The sequence below is a fragment of the Tenrec ecaudatus genome, chromosome 1 (genome assembly GCF_050624435.1).
Source record: "Tenrec ecaudatus isolate mTenEca1 chromosome 1, mTenEca1.hap1, whole genome shotgun sequence".
Classification (NCBI taxonomy): domain Eukaryota; kingdom Metazoa; phylum Chordata; class Mammalia; order Afrosoricida; family Tenrecidae; genus Tenrec; species Tenrec ecaudatus.
Window position 1 is genome coordinate 310,847,068 of NC_134530.1, and position 26,374 is coordinate 310,873,441.

The following is a 26,374-nucleotide window of genomic DNA, read 5'->3' on the forward strand; positions in this document are numbered from 1 at the left end:
TGCATTTTTCAGTGTGGTCTCCCATCTGTCTGAGAATATCTCTTTCTAGGACATACGTCCTATGGGGGAAGGAACTTAGGTATGCTTTATCCACTGCTCTATCTCCAGGACCCAGAAAAGTCCCGACAAACAGTAGTGGCTCAACATGTGTGCACAAAATGAATGACTGAAAAAATAAGTATAAGACGGTGTCATATCAAACATTGCCTCTAGAGGGCGACGACCCCACGAAATGGAATGTATTCGTTCTCATTTGAAATCATAGTGAAACCTGCTTCAAAGAACGCTCATCCCAAACCCACCCTCTTTATTTCTCTTTTTATTGTTGGAGGTTCTGCTTTGATAGAAGTTCAGAAACACAGATGTACTTCCTTTGTCGTCAATTAAGTTTCCTGCAAATTGCTACATTACGCAGGAGTGGTATAAATAGGATGTAACTGAACCTCTTCTGAAGGCTTAGCTGGTCAAAACACTTACTTGAATGTGGTGTTTTCAATGGTATGTTGCCCCTAAATGGGGTGATTTTTTACAAATCGTAGCTCTCGAGCAGTTGCACTGACTAGCTGTTCCAGTCCTGGAGCGTCTATTGCTAGGGAATAAGATCTACAGTGTGAGGAGCTTCGATAAGAAAAAAAGTAATAAGATTTCTGGAGCTGATTGGCAAACAAAGATGTGGAGGACATGGAAGGATGATGGTGACCAAGACTAAAATCTGTGAGTTGTGCAAAAATTCACTTTCTGATACAGAATAACAAAATTCTGACTTGGACGTTTGGTCTCAGATCTCTTACTTTGTCAATCTAAACATTTTGATCTAAACCATGGAATATACTTATCAGGGTCATGCAGAGACTACATAAACCATGTCATCTGGTTTTGAGTCAGACTCTGTTTTGAGATCAGAAGCCTGCTGGTGAATTTTAGACGTAACACCGTTTTTCCTTGTACAAGGATAGCAAACGTCATATGTCCTTGTCCAGCATTAAAAATATCGGAACTCTGGGACATCTTGAGGAGATAATTGAACAAAATGGAGTATGGCTTTCTTGGATAGTCAGTGGTGTTGTGTCCACACGCTCCAATGTGTCTGTGCAGTGCTGAGCGCACGCTGAGCTGCGCAGCTTTGTGCACAGAGGTCGCAGGTGGTGGCAGGAGTTTCATCTCTCAGGGTCTGTTCCCTATAGCGACAGCAGTCATTCCTTATGCCTGACCTCCTCTCTATCTGTCCCTTGATCCCAATGTTGTTGTGCTCATGATATTCACATCAGTTCCCTTCCACATACTCCCAAAGAAATTTGAGCAGAGAGAGACACACACACACCTAACTTTAAGAAACCAATAAACCACCAGAAGAATTGATTTCAGAAGACAGCACTGAAGCTGCAGCTCAGGGAGAGGGACATGTCTGATCAGAACACATGGGAGCAAGATTCCTGCTCAGAGCAGCCAATCCACAGAGAAGACCATAGGGCCGGCCCCACTATGAGACAGGACATCCCTCACTGACCCATAGCTCTACAGGGAACAAAACTGGAGACACCGTGTGGGAATTCTGCCTGATCGGATCCCACCACACTGAGACAAACCACTAAGTGTGTGCAACAGAACAGCAAGGAGAACAGAGCAACGAAGTCCACAGGGAATACCAAAAATAGACTTAGGGGCCAGGGCTTGGCACGCCATCAGACTCATCCAGAAAACACTCCTAAAGGCCAACAAACTTTCCTTGAACTAACCTCAAGCTTTTCTTTTTTGTTGAAGTTGTGATGTTTTGTTTGGCCATTGGATTTTTTGTTGTTGTTGTTTTGTTTTCTTTTGTTGCTTGGTTTTTCTCTGTCTTGTTTTGCGCATGTTATTATCTCCGCAGGTCTGTCTAAATAAGATAGGCTGGGTGAACAATCTGGAGGAGAAAACAACGGGACTGACAGTTCCAGGGGGACATGGGAGAAGAGGAGGTGGGGGGAAAGGAAGAGGTGTTAGCAAACCCAGGGACAAGGGAACAAGTGAGCCAAATCAGTGGTGAGGAGGATGTAGGAGACCTGGTAGGGCATGATTAAGGGTAATGTAACCAAGAGGAATTACTGAAACCCAAATGGAGACTGAGCATGATAGTTGGACAAGCAGAAAGTGAAAGGAAACAGAGGAAAGAGCTAGGAGGCAAAGGGCATTCATAGAGGTCTAAATAAAGGTGTGTACATATGTAAATGTACATATTTATATATGAGGATGGGGAAATAGATGTATGTGTATATATTAGGTTTAGTATTAAGGTAGCAGATAGCCATTGGTCTTCCACTCAAGTACTCCCTTAATTCAAGAACACTTTGTTCTATTAAACTGGCATTCCATGATGCTCACCTTCCTGACACAATCGCTGAAGACAAAGCGGGTGCATAAGCAAATATGGTGAAGAAAGCTGATGGAGCCCAGCTATCAAAAGATATAGTGTCTAGGGTCTTAAAGATTTGAAGGTAAACAAGCGGCCATCTAGCTCAGAAGAAACAAAGCCCACATGGAAGAGGCATACCAGTCTGTGTGATCACGATTTACCAAAGGGATCAGTTATCAGGCATCAAAGAACAAAAAGATTATATCATTGTGAATGAGGGGGAGTGGGGACCCAAAGCCCATCTGTAGGCAACTGGACATCCCCTTACAGAAGGGTTGCAGGGAGGAGATGTGCCAGTCAGGGTGGAGGGTAGCAATGATGAAACATACAACTTTCCTCTCGTTCCTAAATGCTTCCCCCTCCCCCCACCCCGGGCTTGCTTTCTTGTGTCAGTTGAAATAAAATAGCAGGAAGCATGATAGTCTCCCTCAAGGGTGTTGAATTAGCTCAGAAAATAGTTAAATAGTAACTGGGCAGTATCAGCAAAATTCTAAATTGTACTTCCTTTCTCTCTCTCTTGAATATAGGTCCTATTGGGAAGGAGCTTTCGTCTGCTTTATCCACTGCTCTATCTCCAGTACTCAGAAAAGTCCCGGCACATAATAGTAGCTCAACATGTGCGGACAAAATGAAATTATTTTCAAAAGTATGTGTGTGGGTGTGCGGGGATGGGGGGGGAAGTATCTGTAAAATATGGTGCAATATCAAATATTGCCTGTGGAGGGCAATAGTACCCACAAATAGAATTTATTCCTTTACATTTGAAGTCATTGTAAAACCTGCTTCAAAAAATGCTTTTCTCAACACACACACACACCCTCCCCTTTCTATTTGTCTTTTTAATGTTGGAGGTTCTGTTTTAGTACACGTTCAGAAACACAGATGTGTTTCCTTTGTCGCAATTAAGTTTCTGGCAAATTGCTACATTCCGCAGAAAAGCTATAAATATGATGTAACTGAGCCTTTTCTGAAAGGGCCCTGTGGCTTAGCTGGTCAAAGCACCTGTCTAGTAAACAGGAGATCCTGGGTTCAAATCCCAGCGGGGCCTGCTTCTTTGGATTTTGTGTTTTCAATGATATGTTGCCCCTAAATGGGATGATTTTAAAAAAGCATAGCTCTTGAGCAGTTGTCCTGACCAGCTGTTCCAATCATGAGAAGTTTATTGCTAGGGAATAAGATCTACAATTTGAGGGCTTGAAATGAAAAGTAATAAAATTCTTTGAGCTGATAGGCAAACAAAGATTTTTTCAGGGAGTGGAGGAAAGGATGGTTACCAAGACTAAAATCTATGAGTTGTGCAAAAATTCACTTTCTGATACAGAATAACAAAATTTTGGTTTGGAAGTTTGGTCTCAGATCTCTTACTTTGTCAATGTAAACATTTTGATGTAAATCATGGAATTTGCTTATCAATGTTGAGCAGAGACTGCTTGGGCGGGTGGGGGGGGGCCTGACCAGACAGCCACCCCCCCACCCCAGCCCTCAGACGCTCAGGAAGACCTGCTGGACTATGGAGGTCCTGCCCCAGCATTCTAAGGACCTTATCTCTCCAGGCCTGGTTTGTGCAGCGCCTCCCCACAGCACTCCTGGGAGCAAGTTTGCAAACAACAAGATGACTTCTCAGCGTCCACATCCTGACTCAAGACCCCACAGCTGCAGGATTAAAAACCTCCCTTCCTCTTGTCAACCCATAATTCCCTGGCTCAAGCCCTACAGACACCCCACCGCCTCACCGACAAGTTGCGACTTCCCTGGCCTAGCTCGTTGGGTCGTGGAATTCCTCCGGGAGTTTTTCCTTGCCTCAATAACGCCTTTCTTTACTTTCCATTCCTGACTGAGCTCTGCCTCCTTTCTGCACCTCCGTCTCAACCCCTCAGAGACTGCACAAACCGTGTCATCTGCTTTTGAGTCTGACTCAGTTTCGTGATCAGGAGCCTGCTGGTGAACTTAGACTTGCACCGTGTTACCTTATACAAGGCTAACAATTGTCCTATTTCCTTGTCCCGCATTAAAAATACCGGAACTCCGGGACATCTTGCGGAGATATTTGAACAAAATGGAGTATGGCTTTCTTGGATATTCAGTGGCGTTGTGTCCACACGCTCCAATGTGTCTGTGCAGTGCTGAGCGCACGCTGAGCTGCGCAGCTTTGTGCACAGAGGTCGCAGGTGGTGGCAGGAGTTCCATCTCTCAGGGTCTGTTCCCTATAGCGGCAGCAGTCATTCCTTACACCTGACCTCCTCTCTATCTGTCCCTTGAACTTGATGTTGTCGTGCTCATGATATTCGCACCAGTGCCCTTCCACATACTCCCAAGAACAATGAGTGACTTAAAGCTCGCACCTGAGGAAAGCAGTTTTCATTCTTCATCTGTGGCCCTCACTACTCCCTTGTCCATCAGATACTAAATTCACTTACACAGTTCTCCTCCACCGTGCACCCCGTTCATGCTGTTCCATCTGGACTCAACGCTTTTAGGACCCGTGTACAAAAAATAAAATAAAAGCAAGACAAGTTGGAAATGGTTGTGGAGTTGCGGCACCGAAGACGATGGTAAAATAGAACCCAATAACCAAGCGCCGATCTTGATTTTACCAGCGGTGGCCAATGTGGTGCCCTGAGTCAGAGGCCAGCAGGGTACCGACGTAGTCTGCTGTGGTTCGCAGAGAGATAAAAGCAGCCCCTATGGATCATAAGGTCAAACGCATCACTTTAGTGTTACTATAACAGCGGAGTTCACACGCTCAGCTCTTCCGTCACAGTGAGAATCACTTGTTTCTTTTGAAGAGCTTGAAGCTATTCATTCAATGTTCTGCCTCACGGACTTTTTATCTAAAATAATTCCTATTTCCAATGTTTCTACGTACACCAGCTCACTCTTATTCAATTCCTTTTAACAACTACCTAAAACTCTTTTTTTAAAAATCTCTAAAACTCTTAAGGTATTTTTGGGAGAAAAGGCAGGGTGGCCTGCTGGCGATCTCTCCACCCGGCACTGTAAGGAGCAGGGTCAGTCGCCTGTCAAAAGTAGGGAAGTAGGGAGGTGATGGAGGCAAGAGGGCAGACAGAGCAGAACTGAAGATCTGAGAGTCCAGAGGATGTGGCCGCCAGGTGGCGATCCAGAGCAGGCTGGGATCTGGAGCAGGCCCCAGACCAGGAGCAGAGCGCTTGTCTTCTCTTGACTGCGGTTACCAAGCTGAGTCCGTTTCCAAGGACATGCTCGGCCAAAGGCGGTCAAACTGCCGGCTCTCCTATCCCCTTCAACCCTCAAACATCAGAATTAAAGTCTTGAGGGTATGGGAAAGAGGGAGGGGGTGCTTCGGAGCTAACATCATGGATGACTGCATAACCCCACCTGAGGGGAGTGAACAATACAACTGTGTGTGAATGGAAATAGCGGATGGTGTAAAGTATGCCATAAAAACATCATTTTTTTAAGACAGGAAAGCTTGGCGTGGGGGTGAAGGAGTTAACCTCAAAAGTAATTAGGCTAACTAGACGAACCAAATTTATTGCATTGTCGTGCTTTTTCTGAGAGTTGCATGTGAGGTAACCACATCCACTAGGGAACAAAGCTGGAAGAAACAGAAACACCACACATGTCCCAGGAGCACTGAGGCCATACAGGTACCAGGCTGGCGATCTTGGTGTTATTTAGAACCACATTCTACCCTTCCTCACATAAACGCTGAAGACGAATGTGTGCATAAGCAAGTGTGGTGAAGAAGGCTGATGGTGCCCGGCTATTGAGAGATATAGCGTCCTGGGACTTAAAGGCTTGAAGGTAAACAAGCGGTCATCTAGCCCAGAAGCAACAAAGCCCACATGGAAGCAGCACACCAACATGTGTGATCGTGAAGGGCCAAGGGGACCAGGTTTCAAACAACAAAGGCGAGGGAAATAAATCACATCACCGTGAATGAGGGGAATGCGTGATGGGGACCCAATGCCCATCTGTAGACAGCTGGACATCCCGTGCAGAGGGGTAATGGGGAGGAGATGAGTCACTCAGGGTTCAGTGTAGCAACAATGAAACTCAAAACCTTCCTCTAGTTCTTGAAAGCTTGCTTCCTCCCCTCCCAGTTATCATGATCCCAATTCTACCTTGCGGACCTGGTTAGACCAGAGGATGCACAGCGGTGCAGTAGGGATCTGGAAACACAGGGAATCTAGGACGGATGACCCCCTCAGGACCAGCGGTGAGAGTGGTGACACCGGGAGGGAAGGCGGTGTAGAAAGGGAGAACCGATCTTGGGGATCTATGTGTAACCTCCTCTCTGGGGGATGGGCAATGGGAAGGTGGGTGAGGGGAGACGCCAGGGCAGTGTGAGATAAGATAAAACAATAATTTATAAACTATTAAGGGATCAGGGGGGAGGGGGAGCGGGGAGGGAAGAGGGGGGAAAAAAGGAAAGCGAGCTGATTCCAGGAACCCAAGTGGAGGGCGAATTTTGAGAATGACGAGGGCAACGAATATATAAGGGTGCTTTACTCGATTTATGTATGTATGGATTGTGATAAGAGTTGTATGAGCTCCAATAAAAAGATTTATTAAATTAAAAAAAAAGAACCGCACTCTAAACAACTGAGCTAGTCAGCCAATAGGAAAGCTGTAACTTTCTTTTACTTCTTTAAACTATGTCCAACCAATGTCAACTGCTATTTCTGGTTAGAAACCTAGGAATTCCCTCTGTTTTTCTTATTGTCTCGGGTTGTGCTGTTGTAGTTGTTATTTTTCCTCCTTGCGAATGAAAAGAAAAGGAGAAACACCCGCCAGAGACACAACTGAAGCTTGCCTTTTCCAGGGAAACTGGGTCTTTCTCAAACTGTCCATGGTGATAGAAGATTCTGCTTAACGAGGTAGGCCCTGAGGGAAGTTTCCTTCCTCCTATTCAGAGAATTCCCAGAGCAAACGCTCCGAGCTTGAGATCGCGGCCCCAGGAGATCTTTCGGGCCTGGAAAGGTACCCGCCAGGGCTGGGCACCCTCAATCCTCAGCTATGCTTGCCATAGCCCACCCCCGCCACTCCCAGCCACCCCACCCGCTTCTCTGTTTTCCTGGAAAGTCCCTGCCGCGGCGCTGCAGCTGCAGTCACTGGGCACATGGGGGCGCGCCAGTGCCGGCTGGCGTCCGCTGGGAGAAGAGGCCTTGCGGAGGCATCTCCGGATCCTGGGACTCTTTCTTGGGCAAAGTCAAGACTCTCAAATCAGTGACAAAGGGAAGTCGAGGCCAGGACACTTCTGGAGTCAGAGCTGGCTCTGTGAAACGGGGATTATAAACTCCCGATGATCAATTAGATAAATTAGTAAGGCCGTTTTGCCCTGGGCATTGGACTCTTTTGAAGAATTCCATCAGGTTCAGAAAACAGAGCTAGGTGTGGGGTAAATTACTATTGATTTGTCCTTCAAGATAATGCTGTGTGAGAATCCCCCGGACCACAAATGTGTTTGTCGGTTCTGTTCCCCTCCCCACTCCCGCCCCATGACACTAGCAGTCAGATGTATATTAGAGATTTCTGAGGTGCGTGGGAACATTTTTGATTCTGTAATCAAAATGTCATCCCGATTTGCAAATCATATGTTAAATGAACCTCCATCAGTTTCTATGGTGTGTTTAAGCACCACTCAGCCTCCATTCCTGGTAGGAACTGGTGAGATTTTTGGATAGAGATGGCAGTGGTGGGGGAGTGCAGGGATGAACATACAATGGTGAAGGTTCTGTCCCTTCGCTCCCTCTCTTCTGACACTGCCCCAGCTGGGAGAGAGAGGGATGCCCCATTACTGCTGGAGTGACCAAAGAAATCCTCTTCTCCACTTGGCTTTCCCAGGCGCCACCCCTACAAGGGTGTTGGTTGATACAGCGTAACCATGGTGGAATTCTAAGTCCAAAACTAGTTCTTTGCCCAACAACATTCATATATATATAGTTACATATGGTTTATATATACATAGTTTTATTAGGGGATTTTACAGCTCTTATAACAATTCATACATCAATTGTATCAAGCATATTTGTACATATATTGCCATTATCATCTTCAAAATGATTTATTTCTACTTGAGCCCTTGGTTTTAGCTCTTCTTTTTGGTTCCTTCCTCTCCCACACTCCACCTTTGTGAACCCTGATAAATTATCATTATTTTCATATCTTACACAGACTGCTCCTTCACCCGTGTTTCTCGACACACAGAATCCAGGAAAGCTAAACTCTTCAAGAACATTAGCCAGAATATCGATACCATGTGGGTGGAGAAGGGGAAGAAAGATGGAATGGATCACCGTGGTCACATATAAACTGACCCCCCAAGTGGGATGAGCAACAGAAATGTGGGTTTCCCACATTACTTGAAGATACTACAGGACCACTCACTAAGCTCTCCTACTACTGGCCTCTGCTACACCTCAACTCCCCAGCTTCCTGCTGCCCCACCCCACATGTCTGGCCTGAGGGCAGACTCCACTGTTTGCTTCCTTGACCTTGGACCAGCCCCCAATAGAGTTGAAGTATATTAGCCTTCAGTATATTAACTCTTCCACAAAGTGAGTTGAACTGTTATAGTCCTTCATGCTATGGAAATCTATCCACAGATCTATATGTGTGCATATATATATGCATATATATAATCGTGTGTCCTGGTTTGTTTCTCTAGACGACGCTACCTAACACAAGGGTCTTCTCTCTTTTTTCTTCTTCTCTGTCCCTTTGCTTTACCAAGCAGGATGTCCTGTTCCTGGAACCTGTCTCTCTGACAACATGTGCAAAGCATGTGAGACACAGTCTCTCCATCCTTGCTTCCAAGGAGCACTCTCTGATCACACTTCTTCCAGACAGATGGGTTTGTCCTTTTGGCAGGCCATGCATGGTACTTTCAATAGTCTTCTCCAGCAGCACAGTTCAAGTTTCTCTCTTCGTAATATATTTTAAAGAGAAGAATGAAAAGAAATCTCATACTGCTTCTTCGTGTGTGTGTGTGTGTGTGTGTGTGTGTGTGATCTCACAGGCACTATTGTCATCAAGTCAATGCTGACTCTCATAGCAACTCTATTGGACAGGGTAGGACTGACCTATGCGTTATAGCAGCCCAATGCATGACCTCTATACTGTGGGATTATAAAGAGATTTTCCCCCAACTTTGTCTCCCCCAAAGATATGCCAAACATCAGAGACTGGTTGCCAGCACAAGGTGGGAGGTCAGATGCTTAGAGACATTCTCCCTAAAGGCATTCAGTTGCCAGACTACCATCTGGTCCCACCACAGGTGGAGCCCACTACTGCTGTTAAGGACTTAGAGGCTACTTCTCCCTGAAGGCTTGGGACCATCAGTCTGGTCCCTGAAGGTGGCTTCACACCCTACTGAAAATGGTATCTATGGAGAGCCAGAGAACAGTTGAAACCAGCTCAGTGGTATCCAGAGTTAGGCTGCCATCCTGTATCTAGGATCCACCCATCTTGTCACATGTGTGCCCCTAATCCCTCCTCTTCCTATTGTGTGTATTACCCCCTAGATTGTCCCCCTCCCGTTACTGTAGCACCTATAGCTCAATCCTTTCCTGTGACGTATGTCTTTACCTGTAATTAGGAGGCTTGTGTACCCCCAAAGGTATATAGGCCTGGGTTAGCAATAAAGAAGCTCTCCCCCTCTCCCCTCTCTCTCTGCTCCCCTTCCTCTCCCCTGGTTCTTGCTCCCTTGCTCCCTTTTCCCTTGTTTCCTCCTTTCTCCCCAAGTTGATGATCAGGTGCCACATTTCTGAAGTGGTGGGTTCTTCTAGAGAAAATCAGACTCCAAATCCCAACATTTCATAGAGACCCCTTAAGCAGCCTTGAGGAGAATAAAGTCAAATCATCTGGATGAGAGAGACTATCAGCATGAGGTTGCAAGGGGAATCCTGCCCCTAACATCAGCACGGGTCCGGTAGGCACAATTGTACAGCGATAATAAGCAAAGATCATAGTAAAGTCATAGAGAGTGTGAGAGATAGAAGAGAGGTTGAAATAATGGAGTCAGACACATTTCATGGTAACAATGCTCACCTCAGCCTCACTTGGAGGTCCACGTGGAGAGAGAGAGATATTTAATGCTAACCAAGGTGTTTATATTTGCTGGATACATGCAAGCCCCCTAATTACAGGTGAAGACATACGTCACAGGAAAGGGTTGTGCTATAGGTAATACAATAATGGGAAGGGGTGGTCTAGAAGTATACACGCAATAGGAAGAGGAGGGGTTGGGGGTATACATGTGACAAGATGGGCGGATCCTAGATTCTGGATGGCAGCTTAACTTGGATGTCACTGAGCAGGTTTGACCTGTTCCCTGGCTCAACTGATAGAGACCATTAATCAGTAGGGTGTAAATTCCACCGACAGGAACCAAATGGATGACTGAAAATCTTTAGGGAGAAGTAACCCATTGTCCTTAACAGCAGGGAGCGGAATCTACCATAATCTGGCGACTGACTGTCTTCAGGGAGGATGTCTGTAAGCATCTGACCTCCCACCATATGCTAGTGAAATGCCCCTAATGTTTGGCATGTCTTTAGGGGAGACAAAGCTGGGGGGAAAGTCTCTTTATAATCCCACAATGAGGCCATACTGGAGTGCACAGGATTCTCAGCCACACGGTCAATTACAGAACGTGGAAACAAAGCAAGGTGTCACAAAATCGTGATGGGTGGCTCATCAGTGCATAACTGTTGAGGTGAAGCTCAGGGAGCAGGGAAAAGACAGTGACTGGGATTATAAACGACTGCGTTTTAGAGGAGCATCGTGAATCGGTTCTAGAACCCTCCAATCACCTTGCTCTCCAGGTATGATTTATGACCATGCACCCAGCACCCACTTTCTCATACAGGCACACCCAGGCAAGCTCCTAGGGTAAGACTCCCCCTTTAGAGGTTGCTAGGAAAGTTGTCCTCCCTTTTCAAGCACACCCTGCCTGGAGCCAAAGGTTTTCATGTGGCCTAAGGATGGTCAACAGGAACCCAAAGAAGTTGAATTTATTCAAGACTTAAAAGAAAACATTTTACTGGGGCTCATACAACTCTTATCACAATCCATACATACATCCTTTGTCTCAAGCACATTTGTATATTTGTGCCATCATCATTCTCAAAACATTTGCTTTCTACTTGAGTCCTTGATATCGGCCCCTTGTTGTTTCCCTTCTCTCCCTGCTCCCCTCTCCCTCATGAACCCCACATAATTTATAAATTATTATTATTTGGTCACGTCTCACACTGTTCGACTATTCAAGACCTTTCAGTGTTTTCCTTCATTTTACTTGAATGTTCAAACAGGTAACATCTGAAGTCTAAAAAAGCAGGCAGTTGTCTTGTTCTTGAACCCCAACGCCTCATGAACCCCATAACCTACTGTAAGTCTCTAGCCCAGCAGTTCTCAACCTGTGGGTCAAGACCCCTTTGGGGATGGAACGACTTTCACAGGTGTCACCGAAGACCATCAGAAAACACCTCTTTCCGATGGTCTTAGGAAGCGAGACCTCTATCCGTTTCTCCTCCCACATGCAGATACGCTCACACAAGAGTACCTGGCGCGAAGACTCTTACCCATGCTACATCAGGCTTCAAGGCAAAATTTCATTTCTTTGTAATTAGAAATAAGTATTTCACAACAGAGAATTACATATTGTTTTTGTGATTAATCGCTATGCTTTAATGATGTTCAATTTGTAACAATGAAAATACATCCTGCATATCAGATAGTTACACGATGATTCATAACAGTAGCAAAAGTACAGTTATGAAGCAGTGTAATAGTAAGCCTGAGTGGAAACACCTTGTAGCTGTCTCCATTTGTATCAAGTTATGGGATTCCCCTGAGGTTAAGGTCAAGCAAACATTTGCCAGAAAATAGCAGCTGCAAGATAAGGCCACACCATCTATCTTGAAGACAAAAAAGTTTTAAAATGTCAAGGCTAACTGCAAAGTCTGCTTCTGTTCTTGCTTGCTTGTTCGCACAGCTGAAAAACCCCCCATTGTTTACCCCACCCTATAAAAACCCAAGTCTGTAAGATCGGGACCAGCCATCCTCCCGCTCTTTGGAGGGGATGGTCCCTGCGCAGGTTCTGTTTTCTCTTTTTGTTCCCCCTTTAATAAACTGTTAGCTTCTTACCAGAGACTGAGTTGTTCTTGTCCGGTTCATGTACAACAGCAGCAACAAAAATAATTTTGTGGTTGGGGGTCGCCACAACATGAGGAACTGTATGAAAGGGTCTAGGCATTAGGAAGGTTGAGAACTGCTGCTCTAGTCCTTCCACTGGGGGCTGTTGTTAGAAATTTATCTTTTAAGGATTGTTGGATTTTTTTTTTTGCCAAATGAATATACAATTGAATGCAAATATAATGAGGCAGACTAGCAAAAGAAACTTAATTTTTGTAAGCTGCTAAGTAACTTGCCGGTTCCTCCCTCCCATCTCAGAAAGCTGACTGCACTTGACCTACCCTTTCTCCCTCCCCTTATGGGAAAGACTCTGCTGGTGATTAATTTTAGAATGTACTCCATGTTCCCAGGTTCTGAACCTGACAATGAGTTTTGATTATTCTTCAATATATCTTTGGTTCCGATTCAATATTGTTCCCTTGCATGTTGTAATCTGAATAGTGTAGCTAATTTTGTTATGGTAACCAGTATGTTATAGTCAATTTTGGCATTGTTTCTTTTGTGATAGGAATATACTGTGTAATGTATGCTTGCTCTTCTTGAAGTTACCAGAATGTTATAATCAATGCTGTGTCCTGCAGCGCTCCCTAACCCTAAAGAATAGTAGCACTAATTGTACTTTCTGCTTCTGTTCATGCTTGCTTAAGTCTTAGACAAAGGATAAAACGAGTGGTTCTGCCTTTAAAAGCTGGACTGAAATGTGGATTCGGGACTGCAATCAAAGAATCGCTTTTAGATTCTACCAGTCTGGTCATAAGCAAATGGAGACTCGTCTAAATGATCAAGGCATTAGAGTGGGTCTCGTTTATTCGAATCCGCAACAATTTCTCTCATGAGAATATTCTGTACGCATTTCTGTAAAGACCTTGCTTTTGTTATATATACACATATATTATATATAAACAAATAATCTTATCAGGCATACACAAGTTATTTCTCATAATAGTTTCAAAAAGCACAGCACTCCATTGTGTCGATGTCCCATAATTTCTCTGAATAATTCTGAATAATAAGCTTTACCACCTTGCTGTTACAAATAATGCTGCAGAGAATAAGTTTAAACACAAGGTAATCTTCATATGCACACATATCAGAAAAAAACAAAAACAGGGATTCTTGTGTGTTGGAACGTTGCATTCCCTCAAAGGGTGCCATTTGGCACTGGGTTCTGAAGAGCTGGGATGAAAAGGAGCGAGACTGGGAGAGGATCCTCTTGGTTCCTTGCTGGGCTGCTAACCTCCAGGAACTCGGCAGCCGCTCCACAGAAGGAAGTGTTTTTTCTGCTCCTGTGAAGAGTGACAGTCTTGCAAACACCAAACACGCAGGGTAGTTCTTCTCTGTCCTTTAGGCCTCTGTGCGTCAGAACTGTTTCAATGGCCGTGCGTGTGGTTTGGGAAGGAATTGAGTGCAGAGTCTGAAGAAGGGGCTTGGCAAATTACTTCCGTGTGCACTTCTGCAAAGTAAACACGACAAATAGAAAGCAGCGGGAGGAACTCAATGTGGCCAGCGAAGCAGCAGTGCAAATCCAGGCTGCAGAGATGGCGATGCCAACTACGGAGAGACAAGGTTGTAGTAGTGTGTGTGTGTGTGTGTGTGTGTGTGTGTGTGTGTGTGTGTGTGTAGTACTCCAGTGTATTTTCAAGGTTTATATTAAGGTGTACAACTCCAAGCTGTGATGGCCGAGTGGTTAAGGCGTTGGACTCGAAATCCAATGGGGTTTCCCCGCGCAGGTTCAAATCCTGCTCACAGCGTTCCTGTGTACTTTTCTGACTTGCAATCAAAAATAATTAAAGCGAATAAACGGCGACTCTCAGCTCTTCACTTTATTAGCTGCCACAGGGCACGGTCCCAGAAGCATGACAAGCAAAGCCTGTCTCCTTGTTGATCCGCTCAAAGCGACCTCACAGGACGAAGGTGCGCTGCTCTCCTGGCTCCACTGGGTTTATGGATCGGTCCGGAAGCACACTGCCCCATTTTCTCTGGTGAAGCAGCTGGCGAGTTCACACCCGCGATCTTTCTTTTAGCAGCCAAGCACCCAACCACTGTGCCGCTGGGATTGCTGATTCTACAAGCGTACGCCCCTCCCCCGACCCCCCCCCCCCGAAAACAAACCCGAAACAAGCCAAACTCACTGCCATTGAGTCTACTCTGACTCAGAGTGACCTTACAGAGCCCAGACCTTAAATCTCGACGACAGCAGAGCCACTGACGGGTTTAACCCGCGATCTAAGAGACAAAGGCTTAGGGCACAGCGCCAGCTGGGCTTGAGTCCCACCAGCTTCACACCAAAATAATTCTAAGCTCATTGTTGTCAGGTAAAGTAGAACTTCTCCCCAGGGTTCAAAGACCACAAATCGGGCTCCCGCAGAGTGGCTTTCGGGTTGGAATCCTGGGCCTTGAACTTGGCTTAAGTCTCTACGGCGCCAGAGCTCCTTGAGCAAACCCAAGTCCTAGAAATTGGAACCTTTTTTAAAAAGACAGCGTCCTGCAGCTCTGAAGCTTTCTGTGGATGCTCCCACCTCTCCCTGTTCCCTGCGCCACTCTCCGCCGGTTGAACACCAAAGCGCGTTGCCAGCCATTGCCGGTAGAACCTGCTCTTCCAGCGCCGGGGGACCGAGCCTCCTTCAGCGTCGGGTCCGCAGCCCGCCTCCGCCCCGCCCCCACCGCCACCCCCCTCCCCGCTCAGGGTCGCAGGTGGATTTCTGTTGTTTTTTGAAAATCTGGTAATAAACGTTCTCGTGCCGACGATGCACATGCAGCTAGGTTCTTCAGAGGCCTGTGTGGGACTGAAGTTAAAAGAGAAAGAAACAAGTCATCTATCTGTACAGGCTAGTGACAATCAAAATGGTCGCAGATCAACAAGACAAAACAAACTCACTGCCTTCGGCTCGATCCCGACTCCCCGCGCCCCTATTGGAAGGGGTGGCGTTGCCCCGGGGGTGCAGATTCCGAGCCTGTGGATCCTCAGCAGGAAAAGGCCTGATCTCTCTCCGGTCATCGAGCAGGACGGTGGTTTCGAACCGCAGCGCCGCGCAGAGCCCCGCGCGCGCCCGGCGCCGGGATTCCTTCCAGCACCCGCCCACGGCCCGAGCCCGTGCCCACTCCGAGCGCCACGCAGCTGCCTCCCCTCGACGGTCACCTTCTCCGTGAATGCGGCGCCCTAAAGGGGTGTGTTTTCGCTATTTCTCGTGCGCATTTTGCCTAACTTGGAGGCGGGTGGGTTATTTTTAACGCCTCTATCTGCATCATGGAGTCTGGAATGATTTCCTCTTTAGCGAGTTATGGCTCTGCGGAGCCTGAGATGGAAAAGACGTGACTCATCCTTTACAGTGTCTTTCATTCACTTTATTTGCATTGTGTCATACACTTAAAGTCGGCTCGTACGCGCCACTAATCACTGATCCCCCCACAGCGTCGGTATCAATGAAATTGTTGGCTGCACCGACCGATGAACGGACTGGATCGATCGAAGTGCTCGCCAGGAGATAAAAATAGATACAAGCACAATGCAAATCAAGAAAGAAGGGAAAGAAAACTTTAATGGGCGTCACTCTATCACGTAAACGATGTTCCAAAGGTGAAATTTAAAGTATTTTAGGGGAACGTAATTCTTAAAGTTTACCGAAAAAAGAAATCGGCCCGTTTCATCACAACCCTCATCACCATGCGCACATTTCTAGTTGCATATTCCTGAATAGCGATAATGGTGAGTAAATCTAGCAGGTGGGCCAGTGGCGCAATGGATAACGCGTCTGACTACGGATCAGAAGATTCTAGGTTCGACTCCTGGCTGGCTCGTGCCTTTTAGGGAATTTGGTAGCAAGTTTCTCCATGCAATCGCCTCAATTGGCTCCCACAATCCACTTGATGGTGTTTGCTTTGGTTGCGGCTGTTCAAATTCAAAAGCCACGCCAACCAGGAAGATGAATCTGCCTACTCCCAGGACGACTGACAGCCTGGAAACCCCTGAACAAGGTCGCTGGGAGAACGAACCCACTAAAGAAGGCTTTGGATTTCCACACAGGGCAACCTTGGCTACAAAGTAAATCTGAATTGATACTGAAAATACCAGTTTTCAGAAATTTAGTGGGTTTTGCCTCGTTTCTTTTGCTAGCGTTGAGAAAGAGAGTTGAAAGGTCACTTCTGAAAGGTATTGTAAAACCAATAAACTGAGGGTGATTGTGGTGTAGCCGTCTCGAATAAATGCTAGCCACTAGAATGTATTGATAATTTAGAAGAGTCTTTATAGCCGGACTGCTAGAATCCAAAAGTGATATTGGATTAGTTTCCAGTGCACGTTTCAGTCCATCTTTAAAGACAAAACTTATTTATGAATTGTCTAGGACTTCAGCAACCGTGGACAAACGCAGAAAGTAAAATTAATGTTATTATTCTTTAGAGTCAGAAGGTACAAGCAGTATGTGGAGTGTTACAAGCTACAGAAATTAATTACAATGTTCTGATCTTGAGCACACGAGAGTACATTCTAAACGCAAGCACTAGTGGGACTGTCTGAGATGGGTGGGGGGGAAGGCAGCAGGTCATTCAACAGTCAGCAAGATGGCATTACAGTGGCGAGTGCTGGTGTGTCTCTGGTGACGATTGCACAACTCTGTTTAATAGGTTTAATATAATCACTGAATTGTGATATGTATGATATGTGAATTGTGTGTCAATAAAACTTGTCTTCTAGGGGAGGAGATGAGTCAGTCAGGGTGCAATGTAGCACCAATGAAGAATACAGCTTTCCTCCAGATCCTAAATGCTTCCTCTCCCCAACTACCATGATCCAAATTCTACCTTGCAAGTCTGGATAGAGCAGAGGATGTACACCGGTGCAGATAGGTGCTGGAGACACAGGGAATCCAGGGCGGATGATACCTTCGAGACCAGGGGTGTGAGTGGCGATACTGGGAGGGTAGAGGAAGAGTGGGGTGGAAAGGGGGAACCGATTACAAGGATCTACATGTGACCTCCTCCCTGGGGGACGGACAACAGAAAAGAGGGTGAAGGGAGACGTCGGATAGGGCAAGATATGACAAAATAATAATTTGTGAATTATCAAGGGCTCATGAGGGAGGGGGAGGGGAAGCGGGGAGGGAGGGGGGGGGGAAGAGGACCTGATGCAAAGGGCTTGCGTAAAGAGCAAATGCTTTGGGGTTGATGAGCGCAAAGAATGTATAGATGTGCTTTACACAATGTATGGATTGTGATAAGCATTGTATGAGTCCCTAATAAAATGTTTTTTTTAAAGAACTAGAAAAAAATCTTCTCTTAAATTTTTTGATCAATGAACTCTCCAAGGAAAAAGAAAATAGCACATAATACATATTCACGCTTACCTATTGCCCCCAGGGCAGGCTCCTTCCCTCTCATGGGACTGTCTGCTGAGCATCACTCCTAAAGAAAAGAGAAGGAACAGCCATTGGAGAAGCACTGAGCCAACAAAGATGGGGCTGGGGACTTACTGGGTCACTGGGTTCAATTATCCCCACCGAAGTTGGACTTGAGGCCACCAGGAAGCACAGCCTCAGTGGCCCAGCTCCCCTGCGTCACCAAGAAGAGAGTGGGGCTGTTTCGTGGGGAAAACAGGGACCGAGACACTAATAGCATTTTTTTGTTTTGTTTCACCTCTGTGTTCTGACAAAATGTTTTCTTACAAAGGTTGTATTGTGAAGAGAGAATTTTCTCCCTGGCCTGGGAATGTTGTGAAGCTGCCCTGCCTAAGATTGTTTGCCTTGCCACCTGTTTCAAAGAGTTAGGATTTCTTTAAAGAGCTATATCTGATTGTGATAGATCAAAGTAGGTCCCTCCCAAAAGTATGAGTCTCTTGCCAAGGTCATGACTCCAAAGAGTGTGCCATTTTGTGATGTGTTGTACATCCTATCTGCAATGTCAGTAAAGATCAGCCTCTTCGGTGGAGAAAGACTCAGATTTCTACTTTCACAGGAGTTAAACAGTTCTACCCTGTCCTATAGGGTTGCTATGAGTCAGCATCGACTCAAGGACAGTGAGTTGAGAGAGTTACAGTTGCGCCCGTTCTACCCTGCCCTGCCAACTCCGTGGCACTAAGTCCCTCAAGTCCGTCTTACCTTCTTCTCTTTACAGAAGAGACAAGGAGAAAAGGCTGAGCAGATAGGGTCCCTCAGAACCATGAAGAAGAGACTTGAGCTTAGTGCATCATGGGATCCGGGGTCCCTGCCTCTGAAACTTGCACACCCAGGGGAAGGGCAGCACTGTGAATTCACACTTCTAGCTTTCTAAACTGAGAATTTACTATTTGTTTACTAATGCCATCCACTTGTAGCAGCTCTAGATGACAACAACATCCATTCATATTTCTATTGATTGAAAGTTGAGATACGACATTAAAATAATCTTAACCTGTTATTTTTTCTTTTTAAATATAGCAATTTGAAAAGTATTTATTACATGATATGACATGTCATGCTGTAACTCTCATATCTTCTTGCAAGAGATTTGATAACAGCAATAAAGTGGGATCAATTTAATAGTTCTTTTTGCAGCCTCGATGGCTATGTCTTACTCCCAAGGTTTTGTTTGTTTGTTTGTTTGTTTTTCACTTCAAGATGTGTCCTAAAAGAGGTGTATTCTACTCCCCTCACCATGACTTGATCACTTAAACGCTCCTGATAAAAGCTCTAGTAATTACTAAAAGCCACTTTTTAAAAGTGATCTCCACAACTGGTCTTAATTCTTGTTTGCATCCTGAAATAGTTGCTTGGGATGTCACATTCACAGGCAAAGCTTGATACAATTAAGCATTTCTGATCTGGAAATACTAAAAACTATTTCCCATGTAAATGAATGGTAATTCTGTCTTCTATTTATGCTCTTTAGGGTTACAGGGGGGTTCACAGAAACTCTACTTTAGGAGGGGGGTGGGCGAGGCAGAGTGGAGGGAACCTGTATTATAAAAGTCCAGATGCACTTTCACCGAGCAGTCTAAGAGGGAGGATTCTGAGCTGAGATCAATGGGTCAGATGGCTTCCAGAATGAACGGGTGTCCAGAACAGCGTCTCCTAAGCCACCTTTTCTTGATGGCAACACATTGCAAACTGCTAACTGCTAAGAGGATGCCACTGATTAGGTGTTTTGTAAATAGTGCTCCCTGCATGCGTTCTGGATTTGTTTGTTTTACTGGGTCTATCCTGGACAAATTTTTTAAAAGTCTAAATGAGCAAAGAACATACAAGACTAGCAAGATGGTAGATTTTAGTACAGATGGCAATGAGTCACTACATGTATGTTGTCTGAACATACTAATCACAGACATCGTTTGGTGACTGCATGAAAAGGAAGGACTCAACTCTATTCTGCGAAATATAATCACATGGACAGGTTAAAATGAAAATGCTATGAATTCTATGCCACAATAAATAAATATGCCATCATCCAAAGAATGGAGAAGCTAAATTAACTTCAGATATATGAAATTTCAGAACAAGGACTGTTATCAGATATACAAGTATAAGGGTCAATTTCTCAAATAGCATTGTAATAATAAAGGTGTATGCTTATAAAAATAGAATTTCAAATCCCACGAAGCAAAAAACTGATAAAACTAAAAGAAGAAAGACAGATGTGGAAGCAGACAGATGTAGAATTATAGTCGGAAAGTTCAACATTCCTCTCTAAGTAATTGATAAAACAAGAAGATAAAAAAAATCAATGGAGATATAAAAGAATCTCAGCTAACTTGATGTCGTTATTAATGATACAACAGTGTGTCAAACAACCACAGCATAGATAGTCTTTTAATTAAACCTGGAACATTCACCAAGCTAGAGCATAATTTTTGCCATTAAAAACAACACAACTCAATCAAGTTAAATTAATGTAAATCAAGTGAGCATATTCCCCAAACATAATGGAGTTTAAATAGAAATTAAGAACCAAAAGTATCTGAAACACCATTTCCCTCCCTCAACTGTTTAGGGATTATTTAGTAGATGTCTAGATGACCCATGATTCCAAAAACAAATCAAGAGAAAACTTAGTACATCTTTCTGAATTGAATGAAAATGAGTTTGTAGAATTGAAAGGCAAAAGGAGAGCGTTCACAATCAATTGTCTTAACCGTCTCCTTAAGCTACTAGGAAGATAGAGGCAAATTATAGCTAATGCCAAAAGAAGAAAAAATAAATTACATTGAAAATAATAGAGACTGGCAACCAAACCAATAGCTGGTACACTGAAAATTATCAATGGTGGTTCTAAACCTCCAGCCAGACTAATCCATAAAAAATACGTTAGCCACAAATTACTAATATTAAGGAAAGAAGAGTGAATGTTAGTACAGAGAGAAAGGAATGTTACAAAACATCTATAACCACAATTTTTCACTTTAGTAAAATTGAAAATTGACTTAAAGCGCGCATACTAGCAAAGCATTATTAGAGAAGAAATAAGATATCCTAATGTAAAAATAATGAATTATGAAAAATAATGAATTAATTTTACATTTACTAAATGAATGGCATTGATAGTAGAAAGGCTTCCAATATTGAAACACGAGCACAAGTAAGTTTACAGGCAAATTCTACAGAATCGTTAAGTCAGAAAGTCAATCGTATACAAACTTTTTCAGAATTCCGCAGAAAAAGGAACATTTCCTAATTCATTGTATGAGGCCATAATTACCCTGCTCCTCAAACCAAAGATAGCACATGAAAAGAAAGCAATAGAAAACTCTCCTTCATGAACATAGAAACAGATAAATCCTTAACATTATATTATTATATCAGATTTAGAAAGAGTTCATTTCAACAATTCAAAGCTAGTTCATCATTCAAAAAGAAATTAATTTAATTCACCACATTATTCATGACACACTAATTAAAAATACCATAGAACAGCGGTTCTCAACCTGGGGGTCACGACCCCTTTGGTGGTTGAACAACCCTTTCACGGGGTTCCCCTGATTTATAACAGTAGCAAAATTACAGTGATGAAGTAGCATCAAAATAATTTTAGGGTTAGGGGTCACCACACATGAGGAACTGTAAAAAAGGGTCGCACCATTAGGAAGGTTGAGAACCACTGTCATAGAATGTTCTCAGTGATACAGAAGAACATTCAACAAGATTCAACGTCCATTATATGTTAAAACCTGTGTACACTAGGGGGAAAACTTTTCTCAACTTGATCAAGAATCTCCAGTTAACATCATACTTACCGGTGGAATACTGAATACTTTCCCAAGACAGGGAAGAATGTTCATTCTTAGTCCTCCTGTTCAACATTGATCTCCAGATAGGTCCTCTCCAACAGTGTAAAGGCAATGAAGGTAACAAAAGAAACATTCAGATTATTAAAGACATAGCTCTTTTCAATTGACAGACATAATTATTTATATAGAAAATTTCAAATTATCTTTATAAAGTTCCTAGAATAATAAAGGAATTTAACAGGCTAACAAGATGAAAGGTCAATAAACAGACATACATTATATGTGTATGTGTATATATAATCAATATACTTTAAAATTAAGATTTTAAATAAGTGCCATACACAATAGCACCAAATTCCATGAAATATTTTGGCATTATTCTAACAAAACCTGTGCAAGAAATTTGTTCTGGATCCTAAAAACATCAGAAACTAAATTACGAAGAGTTGTACCTTGTTCAAGCATAGTAAATCTCAAAACTGCCAAAATATCAATGATTCCCCCAATTGATCCATAGATTCAATGTAATCTAAATTTAAAATGCAGAAAGGCAATTTTTTTTAGAACTCTACAAACATATTCCAAAGTTTACATGGAAAATCATAAGATATAGAAAAGACAAAACTTTGGAAGAAGAATAACAGTCAAGTGACTCATATTAAATGCTTTAAAGATTTAGTATAAAGCAAGAGTAAGACATGACAATATGATATTAGTGTAAGGAAAAACCACAGATCAATGACCAAAAGAGAGTCTAGGAACAGACCCTTACATATGTGGTCAATAGATTGTTGATAACGCCAAGAAAATTGAACAGATAAACAAAGATCTTTGCAAAATTTATGCTGAAACATAACACATCTCTATGTAAAAAAAGAGAGAGACCAGCCTTGTAATATTTATCAAAATGAATGCATAATGGGATCATAGATCTAAATGCAATACCTAAAACAAAAATATTGTTGAAGAAAACATCTGAGAGAAAATTTTTTGAGAAAATTCTTTATAATGTTGAATTAGCAAAGATTTTTTAAAATATGTTAAAATTTTTATGTCTTAAAAAATCATTTTATTGGGCTTACCCATCTTTTAAAAATTTTTAATCACTTTAATGGGGCTCATACAACTCATCACAAATCCATACATGCATCCATTGTGTCAAGCACATTTGTACATTTGTTGCCCTCATAATTCTCAAAACATTAGCTTTGTACTTGAGCCCTTGGCATCAGCTCCTCATTCTTCCCCTCCCTCATCCCCCTGGCCATGAACCTTTGAAAACTTATAAATTATTATTTTTTCATGTCTTACACTGTCTGGTGTATCCCTTCACCCACTTTTCTGTTGTCTGTCCCTCAGGGAGGGCCTTATATGTAGATCCTTGTGATCAGTTCCTTCCTTTCTCCCCCACCTTCCCTCCAACCTTCGGTCTCACCACTCGCACCACTGGTCCTGAGGAGGTCATCTGTCCTAGATTTCCTATGTTTCCAGTTCCTATCTGTACCAGTGTACATCCTCTGGATTTGTAAAGTAGAATTAGGATCATGGTAGTTGGGGGAGGAAGCATTTAAGAACTAGAGGAAAGTTGTATGTTTCCCTGTCGCTACACTGCACCCTGACTTGCTCGGCTCCTCCCCACAACCCTTCTGTAAGGGGATGTCCAGAAGTCTACAGATGGGCTTTGGGTCCCCACTCCCCACTCCCCCTCATTCACAGTGATATGAGTTTTTGTTCTTTGATGCCTGATACCTGATCCCATCAAAATCTCATGATCACACAGGCTGGTGTACTTCTTCCATGTGGGTTTTGTTGCTTCTCAGCTAGATGGCTGCTTGTTTACCTTTAAACCCCAGATGCTGTATCTTTTGATAGTCAGGTACCATCAGCTTTCTTTACCACATTTGCTTATTCACCCACTTTTCCTTCAGCTATCTTGTCGGGAAGGTGAGCATCATGGAATGCCAGTTTAATAGAACAAAGTGTACTTGCATTGAGGGAGTACTTGAGTGGAAGCCCAATGCCTATCTGCTGCCTTAATGCTAAACCTATAAATATATGCACATAGACCTATTTCTCCATCATCATATATAAATATATTTACATATATACATGCCTGTATTTAGACCTCTATAAATGCCCTTTCCCACCTAATTCTTTCCTCTATTTCCTTTTACTTTCCTCTTGTCACACTATTATGCTCAGCCTTTATTTGGGTTTCAGTAATTCCTCTCGGTTACACTGCCCTTGATCAAGCACAACCAGGCCTCTTACACCCTCCATGCCACCAATTTTGGCTCACTTGTTGTTCCCTTGTTAACACCACTTCCTTTCCCCCATAAAATTACTACCTCTCTAAATTAATTAATTAATCAATTAGTTAATTAATTAATAATTAATAAATAAAGCTTTCTCTCACTCACTGCCATCTATTCAATGCTGACTCATAGTGACCCCCTGTGGATTTCTGAGATCACAGCTATAGAAAGGTCAGTCTTTCCCCACAGCCCTGGGGGTGGTTTCAAACTGTCAACCTTGCAGGTCACAGCCCAACGCATAATCACACCATCACCAGGGCCCTACTCAAGTGAAAAATCTGAAAAAAATCATTGTTAAGAAAATTACAGGCAAGTTGAGAAAATGGAGACAAAATACAAAATAATAGTGAAGTGTCTAAAATGTACAAAGGACTCCCAAAATTCAATGATTTAAAAATAACAAAGCAATGAAAATGGAATGAATATTTGAGCAGACATTTTACCAAAGAGTATGGATGGATGAAAAATAAATGTAAATGTGAAGAAAAATCCCCAGAAAGACGAGAAGTCTTTAATGACTAGATCCTTATCGGTGCCATGTGTTGGCCAGAAACCTGAACTCACATTTTGCTAGCTGGATTACACATCATAGGTACAGTTGCTTTGGAAAATTGTCTGGCTGTTTCTCCCTAAGCTTAAAATGCAAAAGTAATCTGCACTATGCTAAGGCCCATGTCACTGTGGGAAAGAACAGGAATCTGATCCCCAAACAGCAAGCGCTGAAGGGAACTGGTTACAGCCATCATGTCTAAGGACACTCTCATCACAATTTGATTAAATATTATATATTTTTCTTAGTGAAAATTTTAACTATAACGAGAAGCCTCTTCTCTCACCTCGTTTTCTTCTAGTGAATCGTATATACTAAGAGATAAAGGGGCAATTTGACTCTGTCGCGGTTCATTCAGTATTGACTCAATGGCACCGGATTTTGTTTCTAGGTTTTTGTTGTTTTTGTACTTCAGATGCATTTTTCTGCCCCAAAAGGTCACGCTGTCTCTCCTTTTCCTTGGAGTTGAATTGTTTGGAGAATTAAAGTCTCTTGAATTTAAGTAGGTTTATTTCCCCTAATCTCTATAACCCAAAGGCACTGTGATAGATCTACTCAGTTCTTTAATTTTCACCCCGAGACATTTCTATACACTTGAAGACAAAAAGTGAAAGCAGCTATATTTGCCACCAAAGATTCTATATCCTAGAATTGCGCAAATTATTGTCTCCGGGTAAAACGGCTGCTAATATAAACCCAGCTAACATAGCTGCTAAAACTGCTGTACCGGGAGTGGGGTTCGAACCCACGTGGACACATGTCCATTGGATCTTAAGTCCAACGCCTTAACCACTCGGCCATCCCGGTTACTGGAACCCGATGTTGGACAACCAATCTCTTAATAAGATGCGTGCGTTTCTTTTCAGTTGCTACAACTAGTCATTTAATTTCGTTCCTGTGAAACCTGAAGGTAGGCTTCAAAGAGTGTAAGAAAAAAGCAAATCCTTGCAATGCTACTTAGAAAGAAACTGAGAAAGTTCAGTTTAAAAGGTCATCACAGTAGATCTCTGATGAGTATTTATGGGTTTGTGTTCAAAGATGTGTTTCTAGAACCAATTAACTTCTAAATTACAGTTTTGACTATAGTTACCGTATTCATAAGCATCATAAAATACCTACTAAGCAGCGCGCGAGCTCACGTGCACACACACACTCAACCCTTCTGTGATTTGGTTCCCAGAGGAAAGAAACAATAATAAATAAGAGGGCTGAGTCATTTGAGTCAATGCATATAAGAGCTCCAGAGTCAACTCTCCTCAGACTTAACACCATCCATGAAGAAGGACCCCCGCCTTTTGAGGGATGCATAGAGGTTCTTTGGTCCACATGCACGTCATCACGGCCTCATGAAGGAAGCCATGACAGGAACGCATCACTTAGTTCCGTGGTCCATCCACCTCACAGCTCAGTCTCTGACTGAGGCTTTTTCCTGGACTGGAGATCAAAGAGATCGTCTGGAGGGGTTCTTGCCTTTGCCAGATATCCAGGGAAATCTAAACCTGTCAGTGCCGGATTGATCTTGCCTTGAAAGACTGAGTACTGGGTGAAAATTCATATCAGAAAAAGGAGTTGCCCTTTAGAATGACATCAAAGATTTTTAAAAATCATGTTATTGGGGCTCGTACAATTCTTATCACAATCCATACATATGTCCATTGTGTCAAGCGCATTTTTACATTTGTTGCCATCATCATTTTCAAAACATTTGCTTTCTTAATATCACCTTTCTTAATATCAACCCTTAATAT

At 43.3% G+C, this 26,374-nt stretch overlaps 4 non-coding genes across 4 annotated transcripts; 3 read left to right on the plus strand and 1 right to left on the minus strand.

Moving 5' to 3' along the window:
• Positions 1 to 3,363: 3,363 nt before the first annotated feature.
• Positions 3,364 to 3,437, plus strand: TRNAT-AGU (transfer RNA threonine (anticodon AGU)). The gene has a single exon. It is a non-coding gene; the product is annotated as a tRNA-Thr (tRNA).
• A 10,800-nt stretch (positions 3,438 to 14,237) lies between these two features.
• Positions 14,238 to 14,319, plus strand: TRNAS-CGA (transfer RNA serine (anticodon CGA)). The gene has a single exon. It is a non-coding gene; the product is annotated as a tRNA-Ser (tRNA).
• A 1,974-nt stretch (positions 14,320 to 16,293) lies between these two features.
• TRNAR-ACG (transfer RNA arginine (anticodon ACG)) lies at positions 16,294 to 16,366 on the plus strand. Its single transcript has one exon. It is a non-coding gene; the product is annotated as a tRNA-Arg (tRNA).
• Positions 16,367 to 25,350: 8,984 nt separating this feature from the next.
• TRNAL-UAA (transfer RNA leucine (anticodon UAA)) lies at positions 25,351 to 25,433 on the minus strand. The gene has a single exon. It is a non-coding gene; the product is annotated as a tRNA-Leu (tRNA).
• Between the last annotated feature and the right edge of the window lie 941 nt (positions 25,434 to 26,374).